Here is a 21,174-nt window from a genome sequence, read left to right as displayed (position 1 = left end):
TTAGTATGTTGTAACAATTGCACCATAGCCAAGTTATCCAATTCCAATATAACCTTGCGAAATCCACAAGCCTAGGCCAATCATAAACATTCATAAACCCCTATAGTTTAGCTTAAATAACAAACAAGCAACCTGTGATACACATAAATCCTTTGATCCACAATCCACTTGTAACACCCTATACCCAACCTGACCGATAGGTCCGAATACCGAATGTCACAAACAAACCAAATAACTTATCAAGACTTCTAGACTGACTGGCTTAAATATTTTGGCTCCATCAAATTACAATATTTACTTTCAGTTATAATCCTCATTATTCGACTTTACAATTCTTACAAGTTGTCTACATTATCAAATCTGCCAGTATTTACAATTCTAACTTAAGTTTATGAAAGTGATGCATCTAATTTAGTCCCTGAGGTGTAGCTTTTATGAATGCCCTTCTATATGCATTATACGACTACCACGCCCTTCGTACAATGATGGGGTGTCTGGCTTGGTCTTCTCCCTTAACGACTATGTTAATTTGATCTTGCAACCAAAATAATACGGTCACAAATTTGGATAAAGTTAGTGAGTTTTTATGAAGTAGTGTAACAATTTTATCTCGGTTAATTTCAAGACATTTAAACCTTACAACTCAGAACCCAGTTTATAGAAATCTATTAGGCGCTCTTACTTTCTCCTTCCTTGAATCCTCGAGTACAGAAGGATAAAATAGCTTATCGGTTACTCAATTTCTCCACTTTCAGACTCCAATTCTCATAACTTCTACTCCATGCAGAGCTTTCCTAAGTTCTCTTATTCTTCAGAGCAACCAAAGAAGACAAAACAAGTAAAAAGAAACTAACAGACTGAATTAAAGAGAATTTTTCTTCTTTGCTAGAATGGCCACTTTACTTATACATATAACTCATATACATGGTTCCCCAACCCTCTAAGCCAATCATTGGCAATCATTATGTCTCTCACTGTGGAACTAGCTGGTTTCATCCTAACCAAACAAATATTAGAACTCAACTAATTACTCAATCGTAGATAATTTTTATCCAAAATTCATGGTAGAGTCTACCAACTCTCTACCTTGTTCAATTAAGTCCCAAAATTCCTCTAGATTCGAGTCCTTAAAGATATTCGGGTGTGACACCACTTATATCTCACATCAAACCATCTACAACGACCATAACAAATTTATGTTTAATAGATTTACTAGTGTTTACCTTTATCCAACCTTTATCCAACCCGCTGGTGACTTTGCCCAAGCAATATACTTTAGTTGTCTCGCTAGTTGTTGTTCTCTAAAAATATTGAGTTGATTAACATCCTCAATATGTCTAACCATGGTGACACTTTGACTACATCTATTATTCCATCAACTACCACCTTTTATATAGTATGATATTTGCGATCAATGTATCTTGTCCTCTTATGATTTATTGTTTCATTAATATTAGCTATTGTCGCACTATTATTGTAATACAGTGTGATAGTTTTTCCAAACTAGGAATGACCTAAAGATCTATTAAAAAACTTTCGAAGCTAGACTGCTTCTTTTAGTTGCTTCAAAAGCAGTCACATATTCAACCTTCATAATGAAGTCAATAGTACAAGTCTACTTGACACTTCTCCACACTATGACTCTACCGTTGAGGAAAAAAGCACAAGTCAATGTCGATTTCCTCGAAGCTTTTCATGTTTGGAAGTTAGAATCTTTATTTTTAAGGGGTGTTAGGTCCCTTCTAGAATATACAAGCATACTATCCTTTATTCTTTGTAAATACTTGAGTATATGCTTAATTGTTTGCCAATGTTTAGGTTCAGGATTTGTCTGATATCAATTCACCATTCCTATTGCAAAGTAGATATTTGGGCGTGTGTAAACTATGACATATATAAGGCTTCCTATTGTCAAAGTGTATGGAACCTTTCTCATATACTCTCTTTCTTTTTTTGTCTTAGGATAATCATCCAAAGAAAGATGGAAACTTGATGCAGAAGGTTGTGCACCTCTATTTGCATCGATCATTGCAAAACCCTCTAGAATCTTATATATATGAAACTATCGAAAAGGATTTCATGTTGTTCTTCCAATCTCTATAGACTTGAATCCCTCGAATGTAACCAACCTCACCGAATTCTTTTATTCTAAAATTTTTAGTTAACCAAAATTTAACCAATGATAATGTCCCTACATAATTCTCATTGAGTAGAATATCATCCACATATAGAATGAGAAAGACTACATTTCTATGATTTATACACTTATAAACACAAGGTTCATCATTTTTTTATTCAAATTCAAAGGTTTTTATTACTTGATCAAACCTTTGGTTCCATGAGTGGGATGCTTGCTTAAGTCTACAAATGAATCTTAGCAACTTGCAAACTTTATGCTCTTTTCATATAGCTATATAACCAATGGATTTCACCATATATATATACTTTCTTCAAGATAGTCATTCTAGAATGAAGTCTTGACATCTATTTGCCAAACTTGTAGTCGAGACCTACCACAATGGATAATAGAATGCGAATAGACTAGAGCATTGCTACTAGTTAGAAACTTTCCTCATAATCAATACCTTCTTTTTGCATATAAGCATTTGCTACAAGTCTATCCTTATAGGTTTCAACTTTTTCTTCCACGTTTTTTTTTCTTTTGTATAATATCTACTATGGATGTTTTAGATAAAAATAAAAATATCATGTTCAAAAATTGAGTTTTTACAATATATATATATATATATATATATATATATATATATATATTAGTTGGATTTGTGTTCTAATATTCAAGTAGACCTGATCATGGGTCAGGCTAGGCCAAGTTCGGGTCGAGCTGATGCAAAATTGTAAGCCCATTTTCTAGGCTCGACCTAGCTCAAAAATGGGCCTAAAATTCTAATCAAGCTAGACCCAGATTAAAAATGCTAAACCTGAGCTCGATCTGGTCAGGCCGTATTAAATTTTTTTAGATAAAAATAAATTTAAAAAATATAATACATCAAATATACTAAAAACATTAAAATAACAAATTAAAAATACATTTAAAAAGTTTTTATACTTAAATAACACTAAGATAGTTGCAACTTACCAAACAATGCCTCTAAAATAGTAGCAATATAATAGTGAAATGATAGCAAAACAAAAACGAAACAACCAATTGGGGTGGGCCGAATTCGAGCCAAAAAATCCTACCCAAGGCCCAATCCGTTTAGAAAATTAACTTTATTTTTTATTCAAACCCATTTTTTTCACCTATATTTTCTCCAAACCCTCTCACTTTTCGGGCGAGCGGCCCAACCCATGATCAGGTCTATATTCAAGCTCCAAATCTAATTTATGAAATGTTGTTTTCTTTTATTTTTTATATATTATGTATTTTATATTGTATAAAAATTAAATATATAGTATTACAATGTAAATATTAAAACATACATTAAGGTGTTTGGGACGAATTTCAAAAATATACATGAAATTTGATCTAATGTGTAATTTTATACATGAACTTTGATTATGTATAAATTTATACTTGAAATTTTGATTTGATTTAATTCTCACAAATTATTAACAAAATTACTGATATAATATCATTTTATATTTATATATTGTATATACAAAAATTATATACTAAAACTAAAATTTTTTAAATTTCAACCTCAACCCGACTTAGCACATTGAGCTTTTTTAATATTTTTATTTTAAATTTAAATATCAAATATATAAATATTAATATAAAATAATATATTTTTAATATTTTATTATTTTTAAACAGAAATATATTGGACCTAATTTTTTAAAATTTCCAACCTCGACACATGAAGAAATCTAAAATATATAACCTCACCATTGCCGCAAAAGGGCATTTGACACCTAGAGTACTCTTTAGAAATGAAAGCATATTTCATATAAAACATTTTGACTGATGAAGTATCATAATAAAAGGTTCAAACTTGTCTTTTAAACTTCTGTTTACTTGAACTACAGAACTCCATATAGAATGATAGAAGCAAAAACTGAGTCTATTAACTATTATATTTAGAATGTCTTAGATACTATTTGTTTGCTTATGTTGTAATATTTTCAAAATAGTTATAATGTTCTATAGTTATAGCTAAAAAGTTACATGTAATCCAAAAATAATGTCATTTGATAATTAAGTTAGGGTTGTCACTCTCTATAATGATCGGTCATATCTCTTGTCACGAAAAATTATATCACCTAATTAATAACAGAGGGCACTCATCATTATTCAAGTTGATACGTATTGAATAATTATATTTGTGGTTAAATATATGACTATTCATTTGGGAAGTTATGTCTTTATGAAGAGACATGAGACCTCCTATAAATAGGAGAGGAATTTCATTTGTAGGATATACCAAACAATATAGAAAAAATTTTCTTTCTGATCTCCAACCATCTTTTATGTTACTAGATTAATCTCCAACCATCTTTATAGAAATTGGTATCATTGCTATGCTCCGCTAAGTGCTTAGTGAATTATTTCTGTTAATGCAAAACGTAAATAGTCATTGAACTTTCATTGTATCCCCGAAGTTCATTTGCCAGTAACTCCTTTACACGCCATAATATAGGTGAGGCGAATAGAACTTTAAAAAAAGTGGCATTAATACACACCTTAAAACCTTTATTAATTTCTCATAAGTTAATTTTCATCCTCACTCACCAACCGCTTATATCTTCTCACTGTGTTTTTAGTGTAGTTGTAGAGGTAATCAAGTTGGTTTTCTTGGAGCAACATATCAGCACTAGGGTTACAGTAAGTGTTACAAATGCTAAAGGAGTTGGTCATCAACGCATCCCTTCATTCTTGGATGTGGCTGCCATATATTACTGCTTGATTCAATGTACCAAAACAGCCTAATAGCGGCAGCCATGTCTTCATCAGGTTTTGCAGCAATGAATGTGTAGGCAGTGCTGCATTTAGATTTGTCGGAAAATCAACAACACTACATTTATTGGCTGCCGGTCATTTGTTCACTTTTTTTTTAAGGGAGAAAAAATAGGAGATTTGGAGGGCTTATGTGTAAGTATGACATGGGAAAAAATTCTGATGTGAATTAATTTAATAAGTTGAGCCTATAACTTAGGTTTTCCTTAATATTAAGAATCATAATTTTTATCATGATGATTTCTTTATGATTTTTTATCATTTAAATTTATTAAAATTTTAATTTCTTATTAAAATAGTCACCATGTTTCTAAATTGATCAAAATGTGTTCTAAATATCTATATTTTTTATTTTTTCATACTTTTATTCTAAGGAATTTAGTCCTCTAATTTTCAAATTTAAAATGCAAGCCAGTTGTTAATATTGTTAAAGTTTTTCAGTTATATTAAAGTTATTAAAATGTTCTTTTTTATTACATGGCTACAAAGTGAGTATTTTTTAATTTATAAATGTCACACCATTGAATTTGACAGATGAATTTTAAGGAGACATTAACAATGGACCTAAATTTTAAAATTTAAAAATATACGGACTAAATCCCATGAAATAAAAATAGAAGAACTAAATTTTAAATTTACAAAGAATACAAGGACTTATTAACACTAAGGTAAACCTTTTCTTCAAAATAGTTTTGTTTTCCTTATATAAAAAATAAATTATACCATTAATCACTAAACTATTAGCATATTTTTGTTTTGGTCACCAAATTATAAAAATTTCAATTTTTCACTAACATTTTTATCGGTTTTATTTTAATCCTCTTTTTAAATCATCAACAGAAATGATAAAGTGACTTTTTTAATTAATATATTAACATATTTTTAATCTTTAATATTTACACATTTTATCGATTTAATCTCAAATGTAACAAATTCTATCAATTTTAATCTTTTATAAATCGAAATTTATATTAGCCCGCTAGCCAAAATACCATTTATATTATCCTTTATGCAAGGATGGATCCTCGATGTATAGACTAACAGGAAAACATGAGTTTTAGTATTCAAACAGTAATATTTCATTTTTAATAACTAGAAATCAATTTCTTAATACAAACATATCTCAACAACACTCCAAAAAGTTATCTATTTATGGGTACATTGCTTTAAACTTAGAAGCTTTTCAGCTTTCAAACCTTTTGGGTAACATCATTACAGTGATATTTGGCAACTGAGTACTGACGCCAAATTCCGGAATTTGGTTGGAGCGCGGGTAAAAGTTTCAGTCAACCCACTAATGCCTCCTTTTCACATTTATGCCCACTATCTCTCTCTAAACTATATTAGTAATCATCTAACTATAATTCTTTTCTTTTTTGTCGAAAAGTTATAGAATGGTCACTTAATTATTTAATTTTATCTTTTTTGGTCACCTAATTATCTTTAATTTTTGGGTATTTTCATTTTTACATTAGTCAATTTGTGACAATAAAAAAACAAAATTAAATAGTTAGATAACCAATTTGTAACTTTTCATAGTTGGGTGTAGAGGTAAGCGTTCAATCGAATGAAAATTTTTTAAGTTAATCGAGTTAACGAATCATATTTTATCATCCTAACTCGATTTGAAATTTTCTCGATTCAAAAACTCAACTCGATTTAGGGGTTTGAGGTAAAAGTTTTGGGAAAAATTAAAAAGATCCAAGTATTCAGTTTAGGGGAAAAATAAAAAGATTTAGGGGTTTGGGTTAAAAATATAAAATATTATAGTTTAGTATTCGGTTTATTCGAATTATTAAAAATCGAAAACTCAACTTGATTCGAACTCAAAATTCAAAAAATTTTAATTTTTTTAGTCGAATTGAGTTTTATTCATCCCTAATTGGGTGACCAAAAAGGAAAAAAATATTTAAGTGATCATTTTGTAACTTTTCATAGTGAGGTGACAAAAAATTCATAATTGAGTAACTACTTATATAATTTACCATGATAAAATGTGTATATATATTTTCGGTCCTAGCCCTTGCATGTTTCTTTTCGTTCACATCTCATTACTAAAAATAAGTTAATTACTTAATTCATTTAAATTATATTTATAATTCAATATAATAAATAAGTAAAAACAATCAATTATTTAAATAAACTTATAAAATAGCATTAGAGAAATTTAAATGTCGAATGCCATTAAAATAATTACTGCTCTACGAAACTAATGTAAATAATAATTAAATAAACCATAAACGTTTATATAAATAATGAGATATTTTCATCATTTCATTAATAAGTTTATTGTTTTAAATATAATTTTAATTTTTATTAATTTATATGTATCAAATAATTTAAAACTTACATATTATATATTAATTTTTATGTCTTTAATAGTTATATCATCACATCACCTACGATTGTCCTTAAAAATACACTTAGCATGATGAAAATAATTATTTTAAAAATTCAATTGATATAAGAGTGGCACTTGCGTTTAGGATGCTAAATCCATTATCTTTTGTTAAATATGAGAATGTGATTCTTTTGAATATTGGCGGGAAAATACGTATACTTGAAAAGTTAAAATTTATGTTTTCTTTCTCTTATTTATTATTTCCATTCTTTTTATGCCTTACTTTTCCCTATTCACAATTTTTAGATACTAATGAATTAAATTTTAAATTATACTCTAATTTAATAAATTTGAAATGTTTAAAATTTATATTCAATTTAATCATATATTAATGAGATAAATATATTAATTTATTTTTATTTAAAATGAAATATTAAATTGCTTGTTTATTAATAATAAAATATATACTTTTAAAATTAATAATAAAGCAATCATTGAAAAATGTTAAATTTATATTTTATTTTATTTTATGAGAGAATTTTGGAAATTTATTATAATTCTTAATAAAATAGTGAACCCTCAAGATTTTAATTAATATTTTCAAAAATCACACCCCATTTTAATCTAACGAGGAGAATTCAATGGCGTGATACCAGAGAAGATAACTGACATTGTATTATTACCCTGGTTTGGATTGGGCCAAAAGTATATACCAACTTAGGTTAGCGCAGCTCATTCCTTTCCGTCACGTCTCTATCACTCAGGATATTTCTCCGCGGAGACCAAAGTCAAAGTCAAAGTCAAAGTCAAACCTCCACTGTCGTGAAGCAGAGATCTGTTGGTTCTGTTTTCCCATGTCCGAAACAGAAAACACAACAATGCTTTCCTTTTTCTTGGCTCAAAACAGAGCGCAACTTTCCTTATTTGCTCTTCCTCTGGTTTATCATAATAGTTTCTTTATTTGGGTATTGTAGAAAATAATAAAAATAAACAACCTGGTTTTGCTTTAAAAAAGAGAGGATCAAATTATGGCTGCTCTGCCTGAATAACCAAAATTATCATATTAAGGGCTATTTTTGATGCTTTGACCCGTATTTCAATCTCTCTTTTTGGTAAGAACTGAAATTTTGAATGTTCTAAAAAAAGACTGTTCCAAGTAAAAACCAAGTGTTTCAAATTCTCAAATACCTCCCCAAAAATATTTTTAGTAAATTTTCCCTAGGTGAGAGTTGTAATTTAATGAAACTTTAACTTCATATTCTATTTTTCTTTTTACAAATTTCGACAGCACAATTTTCCCTAGCTGTTTTCATTGATTTCGGGATCTGAGTTCTTGTTGATTGTACTATAAGCCTTTTGGGATCTTCCTTATTCAATTCGAAACCTGCATTTGTGGACAAACTTGGGTTCTAATACCGGGGACCTTATTATTTCTGGGGCCATTGAATTGAATCCTACAACACAAGAAGAAAACCCTGTTGTATGAAGCATTCAAATCATGGGTTGCATTTGCTGGAAAGGAAATCGATCAACTAAATATTTCGAAAATAACCGTCACAAAAAAGGCAAGGCCCACAAAGACTCAACAAAAACCGCAAAAAGGTTTCCTGTTTTCTCTAAGAAGGACAATGCAGTTTCTCAGGCTGCATCCTCTTCTGATGATGACGAAAAGAAGACTGTATTGTCTGTTGTTGAGAGGCCTAAAAAGACCCCATCCCACTCGCAAAGCCTGTCAATGGAGGCCGGGGACAGGAGTGGACATAACCAGATGAGGATTTCCAGGATCATTGATGTCACTGGTGGTGAGAAAGGTGCACAGGTGGTTGCTGGCTGGCCTTCTTGGCTTGCAGCTGTAGCTGGAGAAGCCATCAATGGGTGGATACCTCGAACGGCTGAGTCGTTTGAAAAGTTGGAAAAGGTCTACAAATTGGTTTTACCTTTTCTTAATTCATTTATAGTTTTGATTCTAGTGCTAATTGTATTAAATGGTTCAGAAATTAGTGTTTTTCTTATATATGCTTGCTTTGAAATTTATATTCTATATACTAGCTAGTGTATGTGGTTAAACTGAGCGTATGTTTTGTTAATGTAGCTCTTAGAATTATTGTCGCAATCTTTTATGCCTACTGACTCTTTTTTCCTTTTCCACAACTTGACTTCCTGCTAATAATGTAGATCGGTCAAGGTACTTACAGCAGTGTGTACAAAGCTCGCGACCTTGAATCAAACAAGATAGTTGCCTTGAAGAAAGTGCGATTTGCTAATATGGACCCTGAAAGTGTTTGCTTCATGTCGAGAGAAATTATTGTTTTACGTAGGCTTGATCACCCTAATGTCATGAAGCTTGAAGGTCTAATTAGTTCTAGGGTGTCTGGAAGTTTATATCTTATATTTGAATACATGGAGCATGATCTTGCAGGGCTTGTGGCAACACCTGGGATCAAGTTCACTGAGGCTCAGGTATATTCATCTTCGATGTTTATTTGACTATTTCATTAATGTTGTTCAAATAACCATAAAGATCTTCTGGGCTTCTAAACAATATATGGATGGTAAAGAACACTATTTTAAAAGAACTCTACTACATCTTGAACTGTGGCTTTTCTTTGGTTTTTGATTGTACATATTGGGCATGATGCATAAACTTGTTAGCATTCACTGCTTAAATACAAAACAGTTGGTGTAAACACCAATCTTCAGATATTAGCTACTTACACTTGGTAGCTGTTTGTCTAACTTCCATTATAGTGTGCCATTATTTGATTTCTGAAGAATTATATACCCCTTTTCATTTTTTTAACTCAAATGAAAGCATTAAACTTAGTTGTTTGTGCTCAAATGATAAATTTTATGTGTTATCTCTGCAGATCAAGTGTTATATGCAACAGCTGCTTCGTGGTCTTGACCATTGCCATAGTCGAGGTGTTTTGCACCGTGACATCAAGGGTGCAAATCTCTTGATAGATTATAATGGCAACCTCAAGATTGGTGATTTTGGACTGGCAACACTATTCCGTCCCAACCAGAAGCAGACTTTAACAAGTCGTGTAGTAACTTTATGGTACTGCCCTCCTGAGCTTTTGCTCGGTTCTACAGACTATGGAGTTGCTGTTGACCTGTGGAGTTCTGGTTGCATTCTTGCTGAATTATTTGCTGGAAAGCCTATCATGCCTGGAAGAACTGAGGTACTTATTTAAGTTTTGGGGGTATTGACCCGTATTTTGGAAATTCTTTTGTACATCAAGTTTCTGATGAAGTTTAGTGTCTCTTATGTTAGAAGAAATAAATCCTCTAGTAGAATTATTACTGTTTGTATGCATCCATGGCTATATATATAGTTGTATGTGTTTGTGGGTGTGGATGTTGGTGAACATGCATGAAGAATGGAAAAATATACATGCAAAGAGACTTCTGCATTTCTTTTCACATTATGAAACTGGCAGACCAGGATGCTAAAAGCTAGACTTTCAAGTCATACCATACAGCAAATTGACTATTTTGCTTCAAATTCTGCAGGCATAGTGGCACTGTTCTATGATCAAGGTATAGAATTGCTTAGACCAAAACTATGATCTTATTTAGGGATTAGGCTTTGTGAATTTACTTGTCACCTCATTTCTCTTGTAGGTGTCAAATTATTTGCTCTTTCAGGAGAGAGGTATGAGTTTGTGTTTGTTTTGTGTCAGTGTTTGCTTTTAATGTAGTCTGCAGGGGAGAGGGAGGCATTGCTGTTGGTGTAGTGCGTACCCACAGAGCTGATGTGGTTTACTTTTAGTTGAAAATTTACTGGAGCATGCATTATCTGATGAACTGTTATTTCTGTCGTACTTTTCACTGGCATGACATAATTATGAACATACAATGAATGTATTGTCTACACTAGAATTGTCTAAATGTTCAGAATTTACCGATAGAACTATCCAAGTGCAGTACACTTAGTCCTACAGTTGAACATTTCTGGAGTGTGGTGATCTCAACATTTATCTTTTGTAGGTTGAGCAGATGCATAAAATCTTCAAACTTTGTGGATCACCTTCCGAAGAGTATTGGAAGAGATCAAAATTGCCTCATGCAACTACTTTCAAACCTCAGCATCCTTATAAACGTTGTGTTTCTGAGACATTCAAGGACTTCCCTACCAATGTGTTGGCCCTTTTAGAGGTTCTTCTTCAATAGAACCTGAGTGTCGTGGAACTGCTTCTTCAGCACTTGAGAGTGAGGTAAAGCTATATTCCCTCCAAGTCATACATTTTTATCTAGGTTATGACAGCTCTTTTAGTTATCACCTTATTATTTACATGTACTTCTTTTTGGGATCAATCTTTTTGTTAGTCCAACTGCTTCTTTGTGTACTTTTCCTTGAGAACAAGTAAAGGTGGCACCTCCTTCTTATACAAGCAAGATGAGAAAAGGCTCCTAGCTTATTGGCTTGACTGCATTCTGACATCTACCATTCACAATCTTCATAAGAGAACTCTTCATGTTTTAGTTGGGAATTTGAAATATCTGTATAATAAGCAAGAAGCCTTTCTTAGCATTTTAACTCTTTTTTGGTATTCCTTAGCATTTTACCTTCAATTGGGATGCCATTATTTATGATCTTTAATAGTGTAATCTTCCACATATGGTTGGGTGTTTCAGATATCCAGCTTGTTGGTATATTGGTACACATCAGGTTTTCATTTTACTTGAGAAATGACATTTTTGCTAAAGTTATCTAGGGAATAGTATTGCACAACATGTGTTTGTGCCCTGCTGGGTAGTTCATCATTGTATCTTAACATTCTTTTTGTTTACAGTATTTCATTTTGGTAAGTTTGTTTTAACTCTGGAATTTTTCATCCAGTTCTTTACAACAAATCCTCTTCCCTGCGGTCCATCTAATTTGCCTAAGTACCCACCTAGTAAGGAGTTTGATGTCAAGCTTCGAGATGATGAATCCAGAAGGTATTTTTCTGCTATTTGTATTGAAAATTTGTTATTCTTCATCGAAGTTTTGTGAATTTGTCATTTGGGCGTTCTTTAAAATTTTCTGATAAAGTACAAAAACAATTGTCCTGCCTGTTTGGTAATTGGAAAACCAGGCAAGCAGTTGGTGGGAAACTGCGTAGGCATGGTTCAGTTAGAAAGGTTTCTAGAGCTGTTCCAGTCCCAGAGCTAAATGCTGAATTACGAGCATCCATAAAGGTACTTTCTAACTTGTGAGATTTATTTGCTTATGCATAATACATATATTATGATAGTATGTAACTATGGTGTTTGAACTTTTCTCAATGGAAGTCAGCCCCTTGATCGGGACTTATATTTATTGTATTGCTTGAGACAGAAGCGGCAAGGACATTTCAATGCTAAAAGTGTGAGTGGAGTAAGCTATCCTCAAAAGGATGGGAGTGCCGGCTTCCTTATTGAACCTCCAAAAGGAACGGCAAGAGCTGTATACTCTCGTTCTGGCCGATCATTGCCCCCTGCCAACTTTGGGTCTTCACCGAGTATGAAGGCAAATGAGATTGAGTCTGTGAAGGCTTCTGCTCAAGCATTTGGCTCTTCAAGGAATACTGAAGAGCCGAGAGCTCAGACGGCAAATGCTCATCGTGGAGCAGCGGAATTGTCTAGATTTTCTAACTCGGTTGCAGCTAGTGGCAGTTCACGGTTTGATATGACCAAAGAAAATACCATAAATCCACATTGGCCAGAGGAGTGTCTTGGCAACAGATGTAACCATCTGGATAATTCTGGCTCCTCCAAAGAGTGGGAATGGTCACATCAATTACGTGGTAGGCCAAAAGTTTCACTTGTAATGGATGAACTATTGTCTTCCAAGGAATCATCTGTGGTAAGAGAATTATGGACAGTTTTATCAATCACGTGTTTTGTCCTAGACATCATATATCTTTCCTTTAGTGGCAGATTCTATATCCATTCTTCTGACAACTGATCGTTGGATGCAAAACTTTTATCTGATTGCCATATCTTAAAAAATTGGCAAAAATTTGAAGCTAGAAGCTTTTACTTGGCAAAGAACATAGTTTATAACGTTTCCTAATATCTCATCTGTCTGGAGTGAGTCACTAATACTTACTTTTGTGTGTTAATCCAGGCTTATGTTCCCCCGAACAACCGAATCCATTATTCTGGACCATTGATGCCTCCTGGAGAAAACCTTGACGAAATGCTCAAAGAGCACGAGAGACAGATCCAAGATGCTGTCCGCAAAGCTCGTTTAGACAAGACAGGTAAAAGGCAATTTGGATGATATTGGACAAACTGAATTGGTTGGCGAAAGGTGGAAAAGAAGCTTTTACGGGCTTTATTTTGATACAGAAGGTGGTGAGCAGAGTGCCAATTGAAGTATTAGGGAAAAGAATAACTACATTTGGAGGTCTGACTAGTCTTGCTGCCACAAGATATTCAGTAATCATGAAATTGCCATGGATTTCAAGTTGACTGCTGGATAATAACTATTCCATCCCATTTCAATCTGAAGCTGTAACAAAATAAAAAGATGGGAGAATAGAGAATGGTGTGTGGTATATGTTAGCAGTCCAAAATGTTCTAAGAAATGTATAAAATTCCGAAAAAGTATTGTTGTGTCATTCTTTCAAATTCTATTTGTTCATGGTTAGTTGTCGATAGAATTCTTACATGTAAAGATGAACTCATTCATTCATTCATTATTTATTTATATGAAAGGGCTTACTTAGTTAAATCATTGTTATTATTATGTTGTATTTTAGAGACATTAGCAAACTAAAAGAATTCTCAGTTAGGGCAAAAATTCTAGAGAAAGTCGTCACCAAACATAAATCCACCGTGACTACCCTGTTGTGACAATGAGTCATGAAAGGCTTGTTCCAAAAATGAGGTGGTTGATAAAAATAGACGTTAAGAAAAGCTGAGCATGACTAGGGAGAGTGAGTGGTTTTGGTGCTATACGGCTCATGCCATAAGTGTTAGTAAAGACCCTACAAGGTTATATAGTACTAAATGGGTGTTGTGATTTCTTCCGACATAAGATAGTCATGTGGATTTAATCCGTTCGGGAGACCTGGAGAGTATTAAGTGCAATCTGAACAGATGAACACCTCGGATAGTAGGAATCCTCCGAAGAGATGATGTGTCATGAGTCTAAAGATATGTAAGAAAGAAATTGAGTCTGAAACTTGATAAGCTTTATGTATGGATACGAACTCGGAACTTGTGATACGAAATCTAAAACTCATTCCTGTATGTTTTGGATTCACTGCAAGTCTTTATTTGTTTTAATGGATTAACTATTAGCACAATCCAATAACTATTGGGATTAAGATCGTATGTATTGACAAGGAAATAAGAAGAAATTAGAATTGATGCCTTAAGCAAGTAATAAGAAATTATGGAAAAAGAATCAGTGCATCAAGAGAGTTACTCGGTGACTTTCTGGATGAAATTTTGAGAATGAAAATTTTTAAGGAGGGGAGAATGGGAAATAATAAAAAGAATTTTAAAAGGGAGCATGTGGTAAAAAGGATTAAATTGTACATTTTAAAAGTTTGAGGAATAAAGTGTAAATTTGATCAAAATGGGAAAATGTGAATTATTAGTCACTAATTGGTATGAGAATAAATTAGATTATATATTAGCGTAATAAAATCACTTTTGAGACCAAATTGAAAAAATTTGATAGCATAAGGATTATATTGTAAATAAATTAATTATGTCGAGAAAAAGGTGAAAGTGTAATTTTCAGTACCCAATCATGTGCATTTAATATTAAATGAGAATAATGGAATTGGGGTGAATTACCTTAAAATGTTGATTTTTAATCATAATTCCCAGATTAGTCGATTCAATGGATATGGCAAAAAACGCTTCTAATTGAATGTGCTTTTGGCTTTGGCTAAATGGTTAGATGTTAATGCTATTATCCTTAAGTCTTGGCTTTGATTTTTCTCTTATACACATTTGTATTTTTTTTTATTTCAAGGTGCTTTAAGCTTTTTAAAAATTTTAATTAATTTTTTTAACAAATTAATTCTTTGGTTAGATAGTTAGATAATTGCAATTACATCATTGAGTATGAGGATCCATTATTTTTATAAGCATATTAATGTATTTTTATTTCATATTGTTTTAATTTTTTATTTTTAATTAATATTTTGATGATATTTTTAATTATTATTTTTAACTAATGTATTTTGTTATGAGGTTGTGATGGAGGGTGAATCCATGGTGTGCACATTTTAGAGGCTTATAACATCATTAGTTGTCTTACCTCTATTTCCTTCCATATGTTAATTGTATTGGTAATTCAGTTTCGCACTTAGTATGGATATTTTGCTTTTTATATTTTGATAATCTTTATCCATGAATTTATGATGCTGGATGCTATTAATATTTAATGTATGATTATTTTATCCAAAAAATTAGAATTTTATTAGGATTTTAAATGAGTGTTCAGGTCCATTTAAATTTTTATTAAAATTTATTCAGATTAGTTAAATTACTTTAACAAATCATTATTTAAAACTCGACACAAATATATGTTTAATTTAAGGTTAAATTTTATATTCATTCGTTAAAAATTAAATTATATTGTTACCATTTAAATATTAAATATTTTAAAAGGAGCTTGACACCAACAAGTGTTAATATGCTGTAATCATTTCATAATAATTATTCTGATTTCAACGGAGCATGAAAATTTTGATTGTGTAAACATTCTCACTAAAATCGACAACAGTATGTTTAAAAAAAGTATTTTAGGAAATGATGATTGTTTGAGTAAAAATAAAATTTAAAATCAATAAAAGAACCATCGTATTTGAAAAAAAATTATGATTTTTAAAATGTTAATTTTATCTTTTAAGCAAAACTTAATTCTTATATAATCTTTTTAAGTACTAGATTATAGAATTTATGTAACAAATTTAAAAATTTTTATGTAATAACAAAATATGGTTTTATTTAAATGGTAAAATTGAGGGCTAATTTACCAAAAAAGCCAATTTTTTAAAAATTATCGAAATGGGCGGTTTTTAATTATTTACGGAATGGGCCATTTTCCCAAAATCGCGTCCACGTCGGTAGCGATGTCGAGTGCGTGATGAGGACATCGCGTCCACGTCGGTAGCGACCTGCCGACGTAGAGGGAATCGCGTCCTTGAGGCGATTTCCCTCGCCGCCAGGTCGCTACCGACGTGGACGCGATGTCCGCCACTTGGCGCTGCATACCGGGGACGCGATTTTGACGCTGATTTTACGTTTGGGTTTTATGGCTTTTAGGGTTTAGGGTGCAGACTTTTTAGGGGTTAGGGGTGTCGGAAATTTTTTTTTCGAGTTGACGTATCTGGTCAAATAGTGGGAAACCGCTTCTACCAGGATGCTATTTGAGAAAAAATTGTGAAATAGTGGCCTCGTGGACGCGATTTCGCTACAGTGGTCATGTAAGAAATAATTTTTTTTTTACTTTTACTGAGCAAATAGTATAAAATCGCTGATACCAGGATGCTATATGAGAAGAAATTGTGAAATCGCGCCCTCGTGGACGCGATATCGCTACAGTTGGTCATGTAGGAAATAATTTTTTTTGACGTTTCTGAGCAAATAGTGTCAAATCGTGCCCTCGAGGACGCGATTTTGCTACATAACAAGTTTAATGAGGCTATAAATTAGATGAAAATGTTCTTAGAATGCATAACTCACAGCAGAAACATTTTAGAGAGGCTAAGAAAGTTAGAGTTTCAAAATGAGTGAACGTATTAGTGCTGTTATTTACTACGATAGTGAGGTTTGCCACACCGAGAATGGTGTTGCTTTTTTGTCGGAGAATACGGTGCGACTGTCATTTAGCCAAAACATAGATTTGACAGAACTCCGTAAAAGAATTAGGCGTAAAATCTTCGGAACCACGCCAATGAAAGTTCTGTCAATGACGTATCGATTTTGTTCTTCTGTTGATCCGGTGACATATGACTCGTTCGACATAAAAGGTGCTCGTAGCTTGGAGGCAATGGTGCAGACTCATCTTGCTAGCGGAGCAACTTATATTGAGTTATATGTACAATTTACGTCGCCAACTGATGTACTTCCGTCTGGTGTTCGAGATGTATACACGACCCCTGGCTGACACTCGGTTAGCGTGTTACAAAATACGAAACATCCCATGTTCGGTAGCAGTGTCGAATGCACATCCCCCCAAGACACTCTGTTGATGGATGGGACATTTACGTCGGTGGCTCGACGTTTGACGCTGGAAATACGAGCTGGGGAACTGCATCAAGTTCTACTGGATGGCAATCTACATCCAATTTGGGACGTTATCAAATGCCCAGAAGAAGGGATGACGTACTACCTACGACATCAACCGGTGAGGGGATGTCGTACGCTGCAGATGATTGTAGGTTAGAAGGTGACTCCGATGTGGATCCACCTCGAGAGCCCAGGCCGGATGGTGCTGAGGTGGGATTATTTTCTGAACCAGAGCCTATTCCAACAGAAGGTGAAGATGGTGATATGAGTGCAGATGATGAAGAAAATCCACGATTCAGAGCATACTCACCTCCAGCCCACATGCACAATGTCGATCTGTCAGCAGATGATGCGTTAGAGTTTTCAGATCTACCACACCGGGTGCGTAATCGTACAAGTTCGGGGGTAGATCTCAGTGAAGTTGAAGTTGGTAATTAGTTTACCAATAAGGATAGTTTTATTGGTGCTTTGAAACAGCATAGCATCAAAAACGGCGTTAATTACCACGTCGTTAAATCAAAATCTGATAAGTTTGAGGCGAAGTGTGCGGTGCAAGACGGCACATGTTCATGGAAAATCGTCGCCTCGTTAAGGAAGAGGACAGGGTTGTGGGAGATCAAAAAGTACAAAGGTCCACATACATGTGCTGCAGTGCATGATTGAATGTGTCGAATAATATTTTATTTTCCAATGTTGCATTACTTAATGTACTCCTCCTCTGTAGGTGTTTGAAGATCATCCAAAAATGGATTCACTATGTTGGCTAGCTTGATATCGCCTACGATAAGCGGATCCTCGGACTTGATCTTGGGTGATAATTGCCAATATCCGTAGCCAAATGGGGTACACGCCCTCTTACCGCAAGGCTTGGATAGCTAAGCAAAAGGCATTGGAGAATATGCATAGTGGGTGGGACGCCTCATATAATAAAATATGGCAATGGTGTCAGGTGCTAGAGAGATACGTCCCAGGTGCCATTACAGACCTTGAAACGGAACATGCGTACTACAACGGCCGATTGCTACGTGAATGCCAAGTGTTCAAACGCCTATTTTGGACCTTTAAGTAATGTCGAGACGCATTTCCGTACTGCAAGCCGTTGGTACAAATTGACGGTACCTTCATGTTCGGTAGGTATACTCATCGGCTATTGGTTGCGATGTACGGACGGCGGTGGGAGAATTCTTCCAATTGCATATGCAATAACACCGGGAGTCGTCGATGGTGGATTTCTTTCTCTCTAGGTTAAGGAGAAATGTGTGCCTCCAACCTGATATCTGTGTTATTTCGGATCGGGCGCAGTATACTAGCTGCATTTGATCGAGAGGAAGCTTGTGGCGGCGTACACACCATAGATATTGCACGAGACACGTTGCTTGAACTACTACAGGCAATATCCATCTAAGACGGAACGACGACAAGTGACCAACATGGGTATTTACTGTATAACTGTATTATTTCGTTTGTCAAATTGAATTAGTTTTATTGGTAAAAGGGGTATAAAATATTCGCTATGTTCTTATATTGGTAGGGTATGAAATGAATAAAGATCGTTTTCACGAGATGTTGGCAATCTTGCGATCCCAAAACGGAGAAGGGGCGGACTACCTCTGCAATATACGTTTCGAACAGTGGGCACAAGCATACGACGGAGGCCTACGATATGGCCATATGACGTCGAACCTGGCAGAATGTATAAATTTTGTTCTTAAAGGAACGCGCCATCTACCGATAACAACGATTGTGCGAGAGACATATTTCCGTTTAGCGCTTATTTCCAAAGCGGCGACAACTTATGCGAGCGATGCAGGGTGGGCATATATGGTGCAGTAAGATAGTTCAAGAAATTAACAAGGCGAAGGCGAGGGCAAATATCATGCACGCTGTGTGTCACGATCGAGACAATTTATGGTTTCGCATGACGGAGTTCGACATACCGCACCAAGGCGTTGTTGGCTGGCAATATCGTGTACACTTGCGAAACAGGACTTGTGACTGTGGGAAGTTCGATGCACTTCGTTATCCATGCGCTCATGTTATTGCAGCCTGTCAGAAACTCCGTCTGGATCCGTTGAGTTATGTGGACGAAGTGTACAAATTAGAAAACATGTACAACGTATGGAGACACGTTTTCCCACCGGTCCCAGATGAACGTAAGTGGCTACCCATATCTGTTGCTCCTTTTAAGTTGTTACCGGATAGAGAATTGTGTCGCAAGCCGAAGGGTCGACCTTTCTCCACTAGAATACGGAACAATATGGATATCCGAGAAACAGCCAGTCAATTAGGTTAGGGTTAGGGTTTTTAATTAAATTAAATTAGGTTAGGGTTTTTAATTAAGTTAGGTTAGGGTTTTTAATTAAATTAGGTTAGGGTTTTTAATTAAATTAAGTTAGGTTAGGGTTTTTAATTAAATTAAATTAGGTTAGGGTTTTTAATTAAATTAGGTTAGAGTTAGGGTTTTTAATCAAATAATGTCAAAATAACTCGGAAAAATTTCTATGTGTATTACATCGTCATAAACTTCTATTTCATTACATCAAAGGATAAATTTTAATACGGTAATCAATGTCTATGACTGGGGGATTCGGTTCTACATGGCGGCCGTCGACGGTTACGCGCTGAATTCCTCCTTCCTCTAGCTTCCGGCGGCGGTTGTTCTTCCTCGGGTGGTGATTGTTGTTCTTCCGATTCGGCATCTGCTTGTCGGACTTAGGACGATGATCCACCTTCAAAGAATAGTGTATGTGGAGGTGTTTGCATCATGAACGGCGACGGAGTTTGAAAGCCATGTGTTGCTGGCGATTGGTAAAAAGGAGAGTTCCCCGACGGCCCCCATTGGGACCCCTCCTGCGCCGATGGCCTAATTATCGGTGGTCCGCTCGGCATTACAGGAAATGGAGCTGATTCGGGCATGTGGCTCCAACCTACCATAGGATTCGGAAAAGGATACATGTACGGGTTAGGGTACATATAAGGGCTAGGAAACATACCTGGCATCATAGGGAAAGGTGAATGCGTGGGTATCATCTGTTGAATTGCTGCGTCAGGTGACTGCGTCGGTGCTCTTGTTGGGGACAGTGATTGCATGGCCGCTGATGATGAACCGAGTGAATGTCTGGGCCTCGTTGGGGGGCTGGCCTCGTAGTCTTGTCCCCTTGGATTTAGAGGCCCGCGCCTTTCCCTTCCGACACGTAATTGCCGCCGCTCTCCTCGGTAAAGTAAATCGGCTTCCATGGGCCCTAAACCATGACATGTATTCGGAGCACGACGCTAACTCGGGAACGATGATTGGTTCCCGAGTAGGTAGATATTCATTACGATTTTCCCACATTTCCATGTACACTGGCCAGTATCTAGGCCAATCCGTACCTAACAACCAAATGTCGATTTTGTGGTGCTCGTCAAACTCCTCAGGGTCCGCAGGGATCGGTTATCTACATCCAAACCGTCAGAGGACTCATGCATGCGGTGGGCTCCACGGTTGCATAGTTGATCAACACCACTTTCACGTGCCAAGCGTTCAGATTTTGTAAAAACTCTTCCGGGATTACTTGCCGGATCACGGATCCTCGTATGGTGTCCATTGAAACTACATGAACATGATAGAAATATTACATATATACATAATACTAAATACTAAATATCAATCCACTAGCGAATGGATGGAAATATCTATTTGTAATAA

The 21,174-nt window shown here is 34.6% G+C and overlaps 1 pseudogene; it reads left to right on the top strand.

Annotated features, from left to right (window-relative positions):
- The first annotated feature begins 8,599 nt into the window (after positions 1-8,599).
- On the top strand, positions 8,600-13,906 carry LOC105763043 (probable serine/threonine-protein kinase At1g09600; annotated as a pseudogene).
- Positions 13,907-21,174: the final 7,268 nt, after the last annotated feature.

This window comes from Gossypium raimondii, chromosome 12, assembly GCF_025698545.1.
Source record: "Gossypium raimondii isolate GPD5lz chromosome 12, ASM2569854v1, whole genome shotgun sequence".
NCBI lineage: Eukaryota > Viridiplantae > Streptophyta > Magnoliopsida > Malvales > Malvaceae > Gossypium > Gossypium raimondii.
Note: the sequence above shows the minus strand (reverse complement) of the source record. Positions and strands in the feature narration are given on the sequence as shown.